General features: G+C 36.7%; 2 pseudogenes; one reads left to right on the plus strand and one right to left on the minus strand.

Moving 5' to 3' along the window:
• LOC120583537 (uncharacterized) lies at positions 1 to 115 on the minus strand (annotated as a pseudogene).
• A 4,132-nt stretch (positions 116 to 4,247) lies between these two features.
• LOC120583499 (uncharacterized) lies at positions 4,248 to 4,366 on the plus strand (annotated as a pseudogene).
• The last annotated feature ends 14,921 nt before the right edge of the window (positions 4,367 to 19,287 follow it).

The raw sequence follows: 19,287 nt of genomic DNA on the forward strand, positions 1-19,287 counted from the left end.
TGCCTACAGCACCTGGTCTTCCTAGGTGGTCTCCCATCCAAGTACTAACCAGGCCGACCCTGCTTAGTTTCCAAGATCAGACATCAGGCTTGTTCAGGATGGTATGGCCATAGACCATGGACTGTGGCTCCACTGGAGTGTGAACCCAGGACTTTCTGTGTGTAAAGCAGAAGTGCTAACTACTACACTATGTAACCATGTCCCAAAAAGTAATTGTTGCTCACTCAAAAGTAATTTCTAGAGCCTAAGTTATGACACGTTAACAGCAAATCCTTTTATTTCCTTTAGCCAAATATGTGAAGTGAGAAGCCACAGAGAAGTTGGACTGGATAGCAGTGAAGAAATTTAGGCTCTTGTGTAGTCTGTGAATTCCTAGAATTGTGATTTTGGATAATTGCCTCTATTACCTTATCTTTTATTTGCCCTTGTGAATGACAGCTACCGATTTCCTTCACTTAAGGCAACATAGAGTAGTAGAATTTCAGTGACAGTATCTTTCCAGAGTATCTGGTCCAACCACTTCATTTGAAAGGATCAGGCCACTGAGCCCAAAATCTAGGTTTCTTAACCTGTGTACAAACCTGTTTCCATGACACTATGCTGTATTTCTTGTCAACACTGGAAAGATATTTAAGTGAAATTGATTACAGCTTCATTCATTCATGCCTTCAGCATCAAGCTCCCATTATTGAAGGTGACTTGAGCTTCTTTGTTCCAGGTAAATTAAAATAAGTTTAATGCACATCTACCATGTGGCAAAACTGTTCTAATTAAAATTTAGAATTCAGCTTCATGGAAACAGTTTTGTTCAAGTGGGTCATTATCCTCTAACTGCCTTGCAAGAAGTTTCTACCATTACTCACTGAGTACCTACCAAATGTAGAAACACAAAGGGGTGGAAAGAAAGAGTTTAAAAGAAAAATGCAAGTCACGGCCCCTGACTATATAGAATTTAAAATTAACTATGGAAAGAACTACATGTAGCAAGATAAATTGCAAAACTGCATATCTATGATCTAACCAAAATGGGGGTTAGTCCAAACACTACATTAGGACTTCTCTACAGCTCAATTCCGAGAAAGGAATTCCATGAAACTCTGGTCTGTGTTAGAGCTCAGCCATGAAGTCAGCTGCTAAATTCTGAAAAAGGTGAACATTAAGAACAGCCTTCTTGCATGTCCCAGGATGGCATTTAAAAATTATCCTTTTTCTTATCCCATTCTACATGCCCAGAATATGGTAGGTAACTCTGACCTTGTTGTTTACACAGAATTTAAAAACATCTTACCCTGTGTCAGAATGAACCAAGAGGCTGCTTATTGCCCACACACAGCCTCTACCTCCTCAGACTCTTCTATTCCCTTTATCTGGATCCAAGATGGTCTACTTCACTAGATGGTAAGCTCTCCTGAAGGCAGGGACTCTGTCTTTCCCATCTAGGTATCCCAGCATCTTGTATGGTGCCTGGAACACTGAAAAGGCCTTACTCCTCTTTAGCAAACTGAACCAAATTGTAAATGCTAAAGGAATAAGTAAGGAAGAAAAAAAATCCAGATGAGTTCATATTAATTTTCAAATATAGAAACTGAGATGTAGAGACAAAATACTAGTCCAAATTTGCATGGTAATAAAATGCCCAAGTCTATAAAATTAAATCTATACTTAGACTACAATGTTTCTGATCTATACAGAAACGCAGCTATCTGGCTGTAGGGTAAAAGTTTGCCTTTTGAGTTTTTAAATAGATACTCATTATAAATACACAATTCTTGATGAGAAAGCATGTGAGACAAAATAACTGATGAAAACAGTGTACTAGAGTGATAATCAACTATGTATCAATTTCAGCTCTCCCAATGACAGCCCAATCAATGAATCTGTCTTGGCAGATAATTACCTGCTATATCTTTAGTCTAAAAAGTGATCAATAAAGTCAAATGTCTAGTTTAATATTTTACATTTAATGATTATACAATAACAGGCAGCAGAATATATGTTGAGGAAGATTAATGGAAGGATTAGACATGGTGCTAATACTTTTTTCATTTTAATTAGTGAAGCTCTAATACAAAATTCAAAATATGCTGAACTGAAGCCTTTCTTTCTTAGCACTCTGCTAAGCAGGATAAAATTATGTTCAGAGATCTGGTTATTGAGTTTCTAATTATCTAGCAATTCAAATGCTTCATGAAATGCTATAAGACTCTCGCCCATCTTTCTGGCTAGGGAGCTGGCTTGGTGGGCCTAAGTGGCTGTATTTTTCAGTGGGAGGCAGCATTCATCCTCCTCAAACCCTGGAAGAAAAAGGAGTCTTGTGCAGGGCCTCTCGCCTGGCTGTGCTGTTGGCCAGGTGGTGATGTTCCCAGGGGAAATGTGGTCTGATCGTTCTTGTGGTCAAGTTCCTCTGAGCCCTGCCTGCCCTTGCTCACTTGCCATGAACTTGGCTTCACTAAAAATTTACCACAAATCAATTTTGTCAGTTTCCATTATTTCACTGTTCACCAAAGAGTAGCCCAGGCAGGTGTTGAATAATTCATGATGGCAGTGGTGTTGATCCTATTTTCTGGGTAAGAAAACTCTAAAGCCCCAGAAGGCCTTGGTCGGTGAGTCGGTCCTCTGGCATTAGAGTGCCTGCTTGGCACAAGTGACTGGGGAGGGTAGGTTTACATGCCTGTGCCACTAGGAGACCCACCTCTCTCATTGGTCCCTGTGTGAGCCACTTACATATCAGTAGATGTCAAGCAGGAGACTTGCCAGGTTTGAACTTAATGTAATATATACAGACCTGGAAAGATAAGAATTATATGAAGAGTCTTAATTGACAGTGGTAAGCAGAATCAGATTCTGAGTCTCCATGTGTCAGGACATAGATAAAAACAAGGAAAAGATACAGAAATAAGGAAATATATTATTCTATATGATATATGCATGTGTCTATATTAGATATTGTAGTTGCCAGGTAATCCAGAATAAAAAAGAATTATAACTATGGCAAAGAATTTACAAATCATAAGTAGGTGAGCCATGAGTTACTGTCTCAAAAGCAGATTTCTGTGTTTTTAGGATAAAGATGTAGGTTGCAGTGCTCTCACAGAGCCAATATTCTACATTATTGTCTTGGTTAAAGCCAAAAGGCCAGGAGAGAAGGGCAGAAAACAAGAGTGGCTTGCTGCACAGGGAGAATGTGAGAGCAGCACAGGGTTTACGGCAACTGTAGTCCAAGCCCTGGCCTTCAGTTGGCAACTCCAGACTCTGTCTCTCAGGACAATAAGAAGGGGACAGGCACAGTGGGAATTCAGGCTCTATCCCAAGAGGCTGGCACATAACCAGTGTGCCAGTATGTTCATACACAGCGAGATTCATAACTGCCAGGGGGCCTTGACCACTCAAGTCCACGGGCAGATTCTCTTTCCTGTGGAAAACTCACCTGAGGGACCAGCTACAATCAGAAAGCTGCATGGTGAAAATCAACAAGTGGGACTACAGCAACTGAAAAGTTTCTGCACAGCAAAGGAAACCATCAACACACAAAATGAAAAGGCAACTATGGATGTGAGAAAGTATTTACAAACCATATAACAGATAAGGGGTTAATATCCAAAGTATATAAGAAACACATAAAACTCAGTAGCAAAAAAAGACAAGACAATCTGATTTTAAAGAGGGCAAAGGATCTGAATAGACATTTTTTTCAAAGAAGACATACAAATGATTGACAGGTACACAAAAAAGTTCTTAACATCACTAATCATCAGGGAAATGCAAATCAAAACTATGAAATAGCACCTCACACCTGTTAGGATGGCTATTAAAAAAGTAAATAAAAATTAAAGATAACAAGTGTCGATGAGGATGTAGATAAAAGGGAACCCTTGAACACTGTTGGAGGGAATGTAAATGGCACAGCTATTACAGAACACGGTATAAAAATTTTTCTAAAAAAATTAAAATAGAGGAGCATTTGAGATCTCATTCACCTGCATATGTTGTCGGTTTGGCGCAAATAAACTCTTATAAAAACTAAAACAAACAAACAAACAACGACAACAACAACAACAAACTAAAATAGAACTACATATGGTCCAGCGATCCCTCTTCTGGGTATATACCTAAAGGGAATGAAATCAATATCTTCCAGAGATATCTGGATTTTCATTATCATTGCAATATTATTCACAATAACTGAGATATGGTAACAACTTAAGTGCTCATTGATGGATGAATGGACAAAGAAATCGTGGTATGTAGTCTACGGCCATGCCACCCTGAACAAGCCCGATCCCGTCTGATCTCGGAAGCTAAGCATGGTCAGGCCTGGTTAGTACTTGGATGGAAGACCACCTAGGAAGACCAGGTGCTGTAGGCATAAAAAATAAAAAATAAGGGATTATAAATTGACAAGGTCCTTGCAATCTGTGAGGTCAACCAAGAGTTACCTCGCCTAAAAAAAAAAATTATGGTATGTGTATGTATGTGTGTATGTATATATATATATACGTATGTATGTGTGTGTGTGTGTGTGTGTGTGTGTGTGTCTGCAATTGAATCTTATTCAGCCTTAGAAAACAAGGAGATCCTGCCATTTGTGACAACATGAAAGAAGCTGGGAGATATTATGCTAAGTGAAGTAGACCAGACACAGAAAGAAAAACTAACTGATCTGATACGTGGAATCTAAAAATGTTGAATTCATAGAAGAATAGAACCGTGGTTACCAGGGGCAGGGAGGTGGAGGAAATGGGAAGTTGATAATTAATGGGTACAAAGTTGCAGTTATGAATAGGATGACTAAATCTAGAGATCTAATGTACCGCATGATAATTATAGTTAATATATATTGAAAATCAGAAACTTATCATGAGAATAGGTTTCAGGTGCTCTCATCACACACAAAAAATGATAACTGTAGGAGGAGATAAAATGTTAATTATGTTGACTCTAGTAATCATTTCATTATATATGTATAACAAATCATCATGTACATCTTAAATATATACAATTTTTACTAAAAAATAAAGAAGGTCCAGGCAATGGAGGGGGAGGGGGGTCGGGAAGTAGCTGTGTTGTGGTGAGCATAGTTTGAGAGCAAAAGAAGTGAGATAGTTTTGAGGGGCAGCTCACCAAAGCTCTGGAAAAGCCTGAAAATGTACCCCAGTTTCAATCAAACACATTCAAGTACACTAGTAGAGTCTGTGACTTTCCTACTTTTTTTCAGTTATTTTTTTTTTATTGTGGTAAAATACACATAACATAACATTTACCAGCTTAACCAGTTTTAAGTGTACAGGTCAATAGTGTTAAGTACATTCATATGGTTGTACAACCCTCTCCAGAACACTTCATCGTGCAAAACTGAAACTCCGTTCTCATTAAACAATAACTCCCCATTCCACCATAGCGCTTTGTAGTTTTCAGCATACAAATCCTGTATGTTTGATTTACACCTAGGTATCATTTTTTGAGTGATTGTAAATGGTATTATAGTTTCAGTTTTGTTGTCCAAATGTTCACTGCTAGTACACAGAAGTGCAATTGATTTTTTTGTATACTTATTTTGTATCCTGAAACTGCTGAACTTATTAGTTCTAGTAGGTTTTTATTTATTTTTTTTTAGATTTCTTGAGATTTCTATAAAGACAATCATGTCAACTGCAAAAAGGACAGTTTTATTTCTTGCTTTCTGACATAATGCCTTTTATTTCCTTTTCTTGCCTTTACTGCGCTGGTAAGCACTTCCAACACTATGTTGAACTAGAGCAGTGAGACAGACATCCTTTCCTTGTTCCCGATCTCAGGGGAAAAGAATGCAGTCTTTCATCGTTAGGAATAATGTGAGCTATGGATTTTTTATTAGATGCTTTTCAAAAGTTGAGGGGGTTCTCCTGTATTCTTTTTTTTTTTTCAGAATTTTTACCATTAAAGAGTGTTTAATTTTGTAAAATGCTTTTTCCACATCAGTTGATATTCTCATGTAACTTCTTTTAATGCTTATTAATATAGTAGATTATGTTGATTGATTTTCAAATATTGAACTAAATTTGCATCCTTAGAATAAGCTCCATTGGTCATGATTTATAATTATTTTTATATATTGCTAAATTTTATTTGCTAATATTTTGCTTAGAAATTTTTAGTCTATATTCATGAGGGATATTGGTCTATAGTTTTCTTATTTTATACTACATTTGTCTGGATTTGGTATGAGAGTTATTTTAGCTTTGTAAAATGATTTGGGAAGTATTCCGTCATCTTTTCTTTTATGGAAGAGATTGTGTAGAATTGGTGTTAATCTTCCATGAAAGATCTATTTCATATTGGGTGAGCTGTGTTTCTGTTTCTGTTTGTTTTAGAATAAACTGACAACTTCACCTAAGTTTCTATCTGAAGAATTATTCATCGTATAGCCTTATTGTCCTTTCGAAGCCTGCAGGGTCTGTAGTGATATCCCGTTGCATTCCTGATATTGGTAATTTTTGTCTTCAATCTCTTTTCTTCATCAGTCTTGCTAGAGATTTGTCAATTTTATTGATCTTTTAAAAGAAACAGCTCTGTTTCATTAATTTTCTTTACTTTTTATTTTAAATTTCACTGATTTCTGTCTTACCTGTATTATTTTCTTCCTCTTACTTGTTCGCATGTACTTTGTTCTTCTTCTTTCTCTAGATACTGGAGGTAAGAGCTTAGATAACTGATTTGAGACTTTTCCTCTTTCTTGTGTATGCATTTGAATGCTATAAATTTCCCTCACCACTACTATGGCTATGTCTCATAAATATTAATACATTGTATTTTCATATATTTCAGTTTAATGTATGTTTATTTCCCTTGAGAGCTTCATCTTTAGCCCATGGATTATTTAGAAATGTGTTACTTTATTTTAGAGTTTGAAATTTTTCTTATTATCCCTCATTAATTTGTAGTTTATTTCATTATGCTAGAGATCATATTCCATCTAATTTCTAGTCTCTTAAAATTTGTTAAAATTTTCTTTTTAAGGCCCAGAACATTGTATATCTTTGTTCTGTTCCATGGGCACTTGAAAAGGACGTTTATTCTGTTGTTGTTAGATAGAGTGTTCCATAAATATAGATTAAATCCTTTGGTAGGTGATGATATTGATTTTTTCTATATTCTTGCTGACTTTCTCTCTAGTTCTATCAATTTAGGAGAGAAGAGTTTTAAAGTCTCCAACTATAAGTTTAGATGTGTCTACATATCTTTTCAGTTCTATGAGTTTTTCTTTATTTATTTTACAGCTCTGTACAGAAACATTTAGGATGTCTCTATCTTCTTGTGGAGTGACCTTTTTTTCATTATGTAACATTCCTCTCTGTCTTTGGTAATTTCCTTTGTTCCAAAGTCTACTTTATTTAATATTACTATAGCCATTCCTGCTTTCCTTTGATTAACATTTGCATAATATATTTTCTCTATCCTTTGATTTTCAACCTGCTTATACTGTTATACTCCATGTGTTTTTCTTCTCGAAAGCATATAGTTGAGTCATGTTTTTAAAATTCACTTTGTTAATGTTTGTCCTTTAATTGGTATATTTAAGTGATTTACATGAAATATAATATTGATATGTTAGGGCTTAAATCTGGCATTTTATTTTATGTTTCCCTGTTTTCTTTTTCTTGTCTTCTGGTGAGTTTATTTTTAGAATTCCATCTTGATACATCTATAGCGTTTTTGAATACAACTCTTTGTATAGCTTTTTTTAGTAGTTGCTCTAGGTATTACATTATGTATACAAAACTTAGCACAGTATAATGGTGTCATCTTTTTACTAGTTCGAGTAAAGCATAAAAAGTTTATCTCTCTATGTCTCTCTCCCCCATTTATAATATAATCTTAAATATAATTTTTGCTATTTTAAAGCTCAGTTAATATTTGTGTACATTGGCTATCAAAGATCATACCCTTAGAGAGGATGGGGCAGGGAGGGTAGTGAGAGTATAATGTTAGAATGTAAATTGTTATTATTTATTAATTTCCTGGGTGCTTCATTCATCCATTCATTCATTCATTCATTCATTCATTCTTCTATCAAGTATTAATGGAATACATACAATGCACTAGACACTGTTCTAGGGTATGAGGTTTCATAATTTGGTTCCTTAGGGAACTCAGAGATAGAGACTTGTGTGTAGGCAATTTGTTAGGCAGGATTCTCAGGAACAGCATCTATGAGAGAGTGGAGTGAATAGAACTGGGAAGAAGAGAAGATGAGCTTTGATGCAGTTACAAATAAGGATGTGGCTGATAGCACAGAGATTAGAGGGGTGAAGGAGTTCTTAGAATTTTCCTGAATTGAGGCAATGAGGCCTCAATTGTATGTTCACATTGACCAGTTACTGGATGAGAATGAATGCTAGTTAGTTCTGTGAAATTCCAGAAAAGAGACTAGGCTATGGGCTGACAGCAGGCAATGATCCTAGCAGCTGGGGACGGGAGCCTTGTCTTGAGAGGGAACTGGGTGGCACAACATGACACCCACAACGAGAGGTTACAAAGAGATGGATAGGACAGAATTTCTGTTTTCTTGGAATTGGCAGTTGGAATAGGTGAGACAGACATACAAACAAATAATTATGATCAATCGTGGTAAGTTTAAGGAGAGCAATTAGCTAAAAGTGCCATAGAAACTCATGGCAGGGAGCAACCAACTCCTCTGGGTGAGTTAGAGAAGACTTCTCTTTAGCAATATAGTTGCTTTGCTCATTCGAGTTTTGAAGAGAAAACTCTGTTCTGTCACATCTCACAGAGTAGGTAATGAATTACAAAAGTTTGAATTTGCTTTGAAAGATGGGTGTGTACTTTGTCTAGTAAAGAGAATTAAATCATGCATTAATGGAGACGATATTTTCAGTGAGTTAGCGCCACAGGCACCCTGAGCGTAGATGCAGCAAAGAGATAGGAAAGGTGATGCGGGTTATGTGTAATGTGGAAAATAACCTTTTAAACTTTTATGCTCCTCTCTAGGGCAAGAATGCTATTCTTTAAAAGGTTAGTCTACTACCAAAAAAAAAAAAAAAAAAGGCTACTTCATGTTTCATTCTAGAATCAATTTTTCTATTAAAAATAAATTGCACTTTAAGTAACCTGTGATATGTTCAGCTGGAGCTAGTGGCTAGATGAAACTTTTATTTCTGTAGTCCTGGTGATTTGGAAGGACTGTTGAACTACTCAGAACAGTATGTAAATATCTCTGATCTTCCGAAGCTTGGGCTGCCCCGTCTAACCTTAATCCTAGTGAAATTTCACTGCTATTTGATGGGTCTCAGGCCCCCAGTGGTTGCTTTGTGCCCAATGTTTGTGATCATTAGAAAAATCCAGAGCTTGTCTCCTTTTTATCTCTTTTGGCAGAGGTTCACTGCCCTTTAGGAGTTTAGAGTTCAGTTGAAGAGTCACAGAAACATGAAACTGGAGAATGATTTGCAGGCGAGATGTTAGCAAGTGTGGGTGTACTACAGAGAGTGCTCGAGGAGTTTAAAAGAATATATGAAACTAGGAAGTTTTCTTAGAGAAGGCCAGCATGAAGCCAGATTTGAAGGAGGTGATGGATTGGTAGAGACGGGTGTTGAGGCATTCAAAAGGGCAACGGTAGCTGAACACAAGCCCAGAGAAGGGGATAATTAAGGTTTTTGTAGAGTCTAGAGTAGCCAGGTCATACCTCCTTTTGGAAAGCAATTTTCTTTAAAAAAGAACCAAATAGGGTAATGAGAGTAGTCAGACCCAAGGAAGCTTGTTAAAATAACAAAACAAACAAATATACATCTGTGACCTTGGACTCTTTTATCTATTTGCTCAATTCCTTGAGAAATTATAAAGAGACCAAATGTATGTTCTGATAAGAAAATTCTTGGCCCTATGAGATGGTAAATTACTGGAAGGATGCTTCTTGTTGAAAGAGACCTTAACGGTATCTGGTCTAAATATCCATCTGATACTTGAGTCTCTTATCAATGAAGGCCCCAACCAAGTGTTTATTTAGCTGATGCTCTCACAACCTTAATGTTACAGAACTCACAATCTCCTTTGATTCTTGAAATAAGGAGAAAAGGCTAAAATCTGTCACTTTGTGCCATATCTGGTGGTCTGCCTAATCAAGCAACACTGACTGGAACATGCCCCTTATTAGAGGCTACAGGCCATGTTATGTGTATTTATACCCATTTTTTTTTTTTGGCAGGACATATCACAGTATAAATTAAATTGAGTTTAGTTTCAAATAAAAAATCTAAGTTTTATTTTTTTTCTTTCTTTGAGTCTGATCCACATGTATTTGAGATTTGTTTTGAATCAAAAGAAGGACCTTGTATTTGTTTCTTAAATTCTATCATATTAGATTATATTCATTTTGAAAACCTGTGGAGAGTTTCTAGTCCAAAATTTTTCTTCGTGTTTGCCATTTCTCTTGGCTTGGTTTAATTTGCATATTTAATGAACAGTTCCCATGAGTTAATTGATACAATAATCAGGGTACAGTCAAGGAAAAAACCTTCAAGGTAGAGGGAAAAGAGTGTTACCCTACTGGTTTACTTAATCCTAAAGCTATAGGTGGACCAAAGGCTAATCCAATAGATGTGCCCTCAAAGAGGGTGGTGACCGGGAGGGGTGGGAGTATTGTAGGGAGGTGGATTCTTTGTCACAGCTCAAACTCTTCCCAGCAGGGATGTCAGCAGAATAGGATGTCTGCCATTTACTGGGCAAGGACTATGTGCCAGGACAGAGATAAGTGTATTACATGTATGATTAAGTAGTATTATCACTACTCTTTTACATGTGAGAAAATGATGACTTAGATAGTTTAAATCACTTATTTGTTTTCCCAAGGCAGAAGAGGTAGGAACAAGATTCATATTAAAGTTTGTTTGACTCTAAAACATGCACTCATAATTACTGAATTACTGGAAGTTACAGTCAGTCATATGGAGCCATAACCAGAGAACTCCCAGGGGTTCCCAGAGAACTCCAAGGGGTTCTCAGAGAATGTGAGGACCCCTGGTTCAGTCATTGTGAGTGTTTCCAGGTGTGTGGATGGAGAAGAATCTCAGTCACTTTGTTTTGGCCTCTATTTGGCTTGTGCTTTTACTAGTTAGTTTTATTAGTAGAATTTCTCTGCCCCTCACTGGAAGTCCTAATTGTGTAATTAGAAATAACTCCAAATCATCTAAATGTGATGATTCAAAGGATCATTTGACAGTAAGGGTCCCCAATGACAACTAAATTAACCCCAAATATTCCAAGAAATTACAAAGAAACACGAACCACAGAGAAGTCAGTCACCTGACCTTTCTTCCACACAAGTAAAGAGTTAGAAAAGAGCAGAGTGACCCAGTGACTCCAAGTGCTCACTTCTCCTTACTTGGTCTGCCCATGTCTCAGTATAGGTACTGACCTCAGGGACACTTGGGGCTTCTGTCTTGGCTTGACTTTCTTTTCTGGATCTTATCAGGGTGTTTTCTGTTAAGGAGACAGATAGCATCTTTTCTAGTTCATACTATCTCCAGATTTTAAGCTCACTTTCTTTGATTGGCTATGTAAGAAAAAAAATCTTGATTATATGTGGGCAATAACTATAGAACAATGTGGTGAAGAGTGGTCCGCCTCTTGTCACTTTCCCAACACACACACCCTCTAGGCAGGACCAACTTCCAGCTACCTTTTCCCCCTTCCTTACTCTTTTATCTCAGCACTCCACCCTATAATTTCTTACCAGAGACAAATTGAAAAGATAAGAAAGCTTAGTTTGAATTCTACTTCCATTACTTATTGATTGTGTAATCTTGAAGAAATTATTTAATCTCTCCGAGCCTGTTTCCTTATCTGTTAAAATAAGAACAATAATATCTAGTTCCGTGAGCGCATGGAACTAAATGAGATTAAGGTGGAGCATTGTCTAAGAAAAAAGGATCAGTGGGATTGTGAAATCAGATGACTATTCGAAGCAAGTGAGTTTAGGAGTGGAGAAGGACAAAGCTGCTCTGGCTGCTGCTGCTGAGCATGATGATCATCATGAGGATGATGATGGCGATAATGATGATCATTGACATTTTCTGAATGTATGACTGTGTGCCAGACATTGAGCTAAAAGCTTTACATATACTGTCTTATTTAATCTTTACAAGTCATCTGAGATGAATATTAATTTCATATCAATTTGGTAGATGAGAAAATGGAAATTTTAAAGATATTTAATGACTTTGACGAGAATCAATCGGCTGTTAAATTGCTAAGCTAGAAACCAATTTGATTCTTGGCTTTTGTTCCTTCCAAGGAAATTCTCAGTCTCCTCCTCAGCTGAAATCATCAGTGAACATCAGAAACTTCACCCCAAGAGCCAGTAGCTGTCCTCTGTGTCCCCCCAAACTTCCAACTCATCTCCAAACCCTTTGACCTAGAAAAAGGAGTCTATAGTTATCACAACTTCTATACTTTATTTTTCTATCTTGAGAATATTATTTACATTCCTGAAAATACCTGACACACTGAAAACCTATAATTTACATTTAGGAGACTTAAATCCTATTCCCAGCATTAACTAGTGGTGTGGCCTTAGGCAAGTCAACCTCTTTGAGCCTCAGTTTCTCCTTTGTGAAATGATAACCACATAGCCTCTAGGATCACTTCCCAAGGAACTTTAATTTTTTGATTCTTCTCCTGCAGTCAGGAACATTTAGCCTTACTTAACATGTGAAATGACATAGAAATAACTGAACCAAAGCATACTATCCTAGAAACAAATGTTTTATTTACAAACTTAAATGACCGCTGCCTTGCCACTATTGTTTTAGATATTCTATACCTTATTTGAGTCACTACATAATTTATTATCCAAATCAGAACACTTTGGGGAGTGAAAGCAGATTCTGTTAATAATTGCACCAGGACAGCAGGCATAACCAGGCCCTTCGGTTTTCCCATAAACGACCTTACCCTTGCTCCCTTTGTGACTGCTCCTCCCCTTCCTCCTCCTCCTCTTTCTCTTCCTTGAACTTCAGACGAGAGTGAAAGTCACCACAGATAAAGGTGTGAGCTCCCTCAGCCCCTTAATGGAGTGTTAAGTTCAAAGCCAAGGTGTGACCATTTAAATGCTAACACTTTTGAGCAAGTTTGTCTGCAACAGAAACACCTTGCTTAAGGCTCATCCCTCCCCCACCACCCTTTAGTTTTAGGAACCTTTTTGCATTGTTAATTTCCACTCCATTCCAGTATATTGCCTATTATTTCTTTCTGCATTGCTTTATTTTAAGCAATTCTTTTACTTTATTATTGGTTTGGAAAACACAAAAAGGACCCTAGCCTTGCACCCCAACGAGGGTTTTTCTGCATCCTGCCTCAGTGTTTTCTGAATGCTCTGGGAAATGCTGGGGTCAGCAAATGGGTTTTGTGGTAGTTAGTGAGCAACTTGGAGTGATTCCATTTAGAAATATACTTTATGTGAGCATTTTATTTTTTAGAGGAAATGTTGCTAAGCTCAGTGTCCTGTACCTACCTGTACTCTGTTTGCTGATAATCAAATCAGCCCTCTTTTTGGAGCCGCTAGAATTCATGGGCCTGATTTGTACTCCAAAACTATTTCTAAAAATAGAGAATGGAGCCAGTTAAATTCTTAACTTTAAAAAAAAAAATGCTATTATCAAATGCTTACCTAAAATACCTCACAGTAACTATAATATACTCTTGGTGAACTGAATTACCTTTTAAACCAATTCTATATAAAACTTGAACATTTTATTTTAGGTGATAAAAGATCAAAATTTTAGCACAAGAGTAAAATATATGACTTTTTTTGTATTAAAAATAGTTTAATGAATATAGTACTTGGTGACATGTAAAAAAAGTCTTTAAGAATCATTTTGCATTGCTAAATTAAAATCTTCTCATTTAATAACTGAAATCATTTCCTGTCATTAAAATCCTCTCTACAAGGTCATTATTTTTTAAACATTATTTATCATCAGTGTTTGAATGAACCATAAAACTGCCTCAGATCATTGATATTTCTGCAATTGCGAACAGAAGATTGTTTTTTTCCATTGTCTACAAGCTGTTGGGTTTGTTTTATAGTGTTTTCTTCTGAAGTTGTCGGGAATGCTTACTTTTAGTCAACTGCCAGAGGACCAGATGGAAGAGGAGTTGATACTGTGTAAAATTAATAGCATTAAAAAGGCTTAACATTTAAATCTGCTTTTCATCTGTAAGTCGCTTCTATCTACCGTCCTCTCTGGGAGAGTTTGTGGGTGTGGTGGGCCCTGGGGAAGGTGGAATTTGATTAGCAGTCTCGAGATCTCAGGCCCTAGTCTGTTCCTTCGTCACAGTGCCAGCCGCCTGCGTCACGGGACTCACTCTTCTCCCTTTGCTCCTCACCTGTCAGACATATGGCCCTACTTCATCTTCAAAAGAGAGAGACACTGAAAAAAATAAGACTTTGAGAGCTTTATCTTTTAAAACACTGACTAAACTTATACATGTGTATATATATGTGTGTGTGTATATATATTTTTTAAACTGTGGACTGATTTAAAAAGATGAGTGAAAGTTTCTCCATAAGAGCAGATGTTCACTGACTTCCAAGGGAGGAAAGCAATATGAGTGGATTAACAAGGAAACCTGATCTGCAGTGTGGGCACAGAAATAATGGCACCTCAGGAGGCTGGGAGACCACTAGTAGGGCACCTAGAGCTGGGTTAGGGGATGGTCATGAGATCTGGTCTTCAACTTTGTGTGTCCAGAAATTCTGAAGAATGATCATCCCTACAGATAATTGGTTTCTTGGATCTGTTCCCCACCGACCAGACACCCCAGAAGTTGCTGTCTACATCAAAAAGCAAAATGAGTGGTTTACACTGCGAATTATAACTTGACTGGCAGGTCTACATAACATGCTAAATTAGGACCAGAGGTTGGGACAAGTAAGGGATGTGAGATCTTAATAGCTAAGGAGTCAGAATTCAAATTCCGACTTGGTCTATGTCTAGCTGTGTGACCTTGAGAAGTGATTTGATCTCTTTGGGACCAAGTTCGTCCATCTATAGAGTGGATAAACGCATAGGAATAAAGTGAGAATTAAGTATTTTCGTAAAAATGTCTAGGAAAATGATTGCAAAACTATAGATAGTTAATAAACTATTGGCTGAAATATTTGATTCAATAAGAATCATTTTGGAATTTTATTCAGAACAGCGGCTTCAGAAATAAAGGATTAGTTCATTACCCGATGTCATTAAATTTGGCCAATTCCAACCAACACAATTCACAACTGCCAAAAGAACACAAGGCATTCACAGTGTTAACTTATAAAATTTGGGCCCAAGTTTTCTGGCTCCAGCTGCCTCTATCAGGGACGGCATAACAGACAGAGAGCTAATGGTGTTGAGAGCAAATGGGGAATTGCCTGGTTCTGATGTTTCCTTCTAACCTCTTCTAGTTTCTTAGCAGTTATCTTCACAAATTAGAGCCATGTAAGAAAGTCTTGGTTTCTTTTTCATGCTTGATTTCACACATGTTCACAGATCTGCCCCGAGAGTTAGGTTTTTTATTCAGTGGCTATAAGACCTCAGACCTGGGCTCATTATCATGACATGCAAAGCCTGACATTTTTCAGTGAGGACCAGGAGAGCTTGGGTACAAGCAAAAGTCGATAGAATGAACATTCATTGTATGGTGCTACAAATCATTCACATTCTCATTTCATCAACAAATATTTATTGGACTCTTATAGTATATCAGGTTTTGTTTTAGAAGATGAGGATTCAGCCATTAACAAGTTGCATTCTGGAGTCGGTGACAGACAAGAAAGCAAGAGAGTGAGGAAAACAGAAAGAAAAGAGAGAGAATAGATCAGAGCATATAAGAGCTACGTGGAGTAAAATAAAGTGATGAGATGTAGAGTATCTACTTCAGATGAGACGGTCAGGCAAGGCCTCTCTGTGTGGTGATATGTAAACTGAGCTCTGAATCAAAAGAAGGACACGAACATGCAGTGATGAGTGTGAGTGACATTCAAGCAAAGGGTACCATTAATGCAGAGGCTCCAGAGGGGCACCATGAGGACAAGACCAAGGGCCAGGGTGGCTGGGAAAAACATAGGAGAGGGTATAGAAGTGGTAGTCGGGGTCAAGTCGGCAAGGGTTTACAGCCAAAGTAAATAGTTTAAAATATTTGCTAAATGTGATAGGAAACCACTGGTTGGTTTTAAGCAGAGTAGCAACATGATCAAATTGTATAAATTTATCATTAAAAAAGTCACTCTGGGCACTATGTGCAGAATTATAGCAAACAAGAGTGGAAGCAGGTAGACTATTCTGGTGTCACAGGCAGGAGACGCTGGTCAGCTGGATAAGCATAGTGAGTGAAGAGGGAGGTGGGATCTATTTGGAGGCAGGGTCCCCTGGATTTGCCAATGGGCTGGATGTGGAAGGTAAGGGGAAAGAGATAAATCAAGTTTGTGGAGGGTAAGGGGAAAGAGATAAATGATGACTCCCATGTTCTTGGGCTGACCAACTTCAGGAAGGTGACTTTTCTTGAGAGAAGGAAAACAAGCAGAAGAATGGGTTAATGGAGAAAAATGTCAAGTAACCGCTTTGGGAGCACTCTCATACATCACCCAAGCATCCTGTGGGTAAATGCACTATTGACAACACCCCACGCGTGTGCTATTGTTCACATGCAAGCTCTGTTTCATTTTATCTTGAAGCTAAAATGAAACAGAAGGCACTCCCCAAATTAGAAATCTTCATCTGTATTTAGTCTTTAGATGGCAGAAGAAATTGAAAAATACATAAATAAAATAAAATTTTGTTTTAAAAAGCCAATTTTTAATGTTGGGTCAAATACAGTTCAAGGCATGATTTGAATCAGTGAATTCTAAAGTTGTATGAATATATATGTTAATGTATACACTTATGACAGAAAATAATATATATATATACACACACATGCACATAGAAATACATATCAACCAATACCATGCCACCTATTTTCATTTCTAACTCTTATTAATATTATCGATCACTTTCCTTTACCTTTTGATGAATTTGGCGAAGCTATGAACAATCAAAAGCAGAATTAGTGGGGCTGAGGCCTTTGCTTTCCTTAATTAATCTTTAAGTGGTGAGATTAATGGTGATTTTTACTTTATTTGTGTTTTTTAATATTTTTAAATAAAATTTTCCTCAATCACATAAATACAGGCATCTGTACAAAGATATAGATCACTAACCAAAGAACTGTAGAATTTAGGACTGGAAGGACTCTTAACAAGGGCGGAACCTCTTCTCCCACATCCCTGCTGAAATCTAACAAAGGGGCATTCACAACCTCCCCAGGACATCCTTTCCACTCTTGGGCAGCCGCAATTGTTAGGAAGTCTCTTAATGTCTAACAGAAAGCTACTCCGGGACAAGTAAGCGTCACTGTTAGTTTCCATTGTGCTTTTGGCAGAAACAAAAACAAGTCAATCTTCTCTACTAAGTGATAATTCTTCAACTCTTTGAAGATCTATCTTTCCTTGTTCTTTATTTTATTTTATTTTATTTTATTTTATTTTATTTATTTTATTTTATATTTTATTTTATTATTTTATTTTATTTTATTTATTTTATTTTATTTTATTTTATTTTATTTTATTTTATTTTATTTTATTTTATTTTATTTATTTTATTTTATTTATTTTATTTTATTATTTTATTTTATTTTATTTTATTTTATTTTATTTTATGTTATTTTATATTTTATTTTATTTTATTTTATATTTTTATTTTATTTATTTTATTTTATTTTATATTTTTATTTTATATTTTTATTTTATTTATTTTATTTTATTTATTTTACATTTTATTTTATTTTATTATTTTATATTTTTATTTTATTTATTTTATTTTATTTATTTTATTTTATTTTATTTTATTTTATTTTATTTTATTATTTTATTGATTTTATTTTATTTTTTGCCAAAGTAGATGCAATTCTTTCAACAGTTCCTTCTGTGATATGATTTCTTGAGTTTTTACCACCTTAAAGTATGACCACTCTCAAGGCTTTGTGTTTAAATGAGGATTTTAGCCTAAGTTAGAAAGCCATGCTCCAGTGTAGGTAAATTGTAGAAATCACTCGGTCGATGCTGCCCCTGGGAGGCGGGGCAGTTGCAGTGGGGTCTTCTAAACATCTCTGCAGTCTCACAAGGGAACTGCAAATCCTGGGTCCCAGGTTCTTGTTCCGGATCAATTGCTGTCTTTGGGTCTAGGTACCTATAAAGAGAATCACAGCATCAGAAAACCTCAGTGTTAGAAGGAAACATGTTGCTCACCTTCGCTCACTGAAGAATCCTTTCAACAGAGAGGTAGAGGATTAAGTGGTTTAGCACACAGGCTCTGGACTCCCTAGATTTGATTTCAGGACTTACCTAGGCCTTGGTTTCCTCATCTATAAAACAACAATAGTAGTAGTACCTTCTTTATAGGGTATTACACAGTGCCTGGTATATAGTAAGAACCTATCATTGTTAGGCACCACTAGTATTGTTGTCACTATTGTTAAGATAATAGTCCCGACAGGTGATTGACAGTCCAGCCTCTTAGTTCTGGGAAACTCCTTACTTCTCAGGGTGATTCCTTACCAGTTTTTAATGACCCCAGTACTAAAACGTCCTCTGTGTCCTGGTAACTGACACTTATGGAGCCCAATTCTGTCCTCCAAATATCAGTGTAGCTTCTTTCTTTATATATTTGAAAGTAACTATCATATATCATTTTATCATCTACTGACACTTACTAAAAACTTATTAGATAAACTGGACTCTACATTTCATGGGGCCAAGTGTCCTGTAGGTTTGCTCATCACACTGCAAAGGCAGCACCAAGTGCAGTATCTGACATGGACTGGGTGTTCGAATTGAATAACTGAGAAATGAATAATTTCTTTCTTAGGGCATTTGTAAGAATTGCCTCCAAGTTAAGACTGTGCTTTGGCATTGAAGGAGGTTTGCGACCTGTTAGTCATAGAGCAATAATTCAACCCAATTTAAAGATTTATTAAGGGCCTTTTATGTGCCAGATGCTATTCTAGGTATTGGAGATACAAAGAACAATGGAATATGGTTCTTTCATTAGTGATCTCTTAATGCATCTCACAAACAGGCCATCCCAAGGAAAAACGCTCCAGGAAACATCTGTCTGAGAAGATGCTCTATCTGGAAAGAGAATGCTTAGTCAAAGTCCAGAAAATAAAACAGATGGAACAAGAGCTCAGAAGTCTGCTCATTATGGGGCAGAGCAGGAG

The sequence above is a fragment of the Pteropus medius genome, unplaced genomic scaffold, assembly GCF_902729225.1.
Source record: "Pteropus medius unplaced genomic scaffold, Ma_sr-lr_union100, whole genome shotgun sequence".
NCBI lineage: Eukaryota > Metazoa > Chordata > Mammalia > Chiroptera > Pteropodidae > Pteropus > Pteropus medius.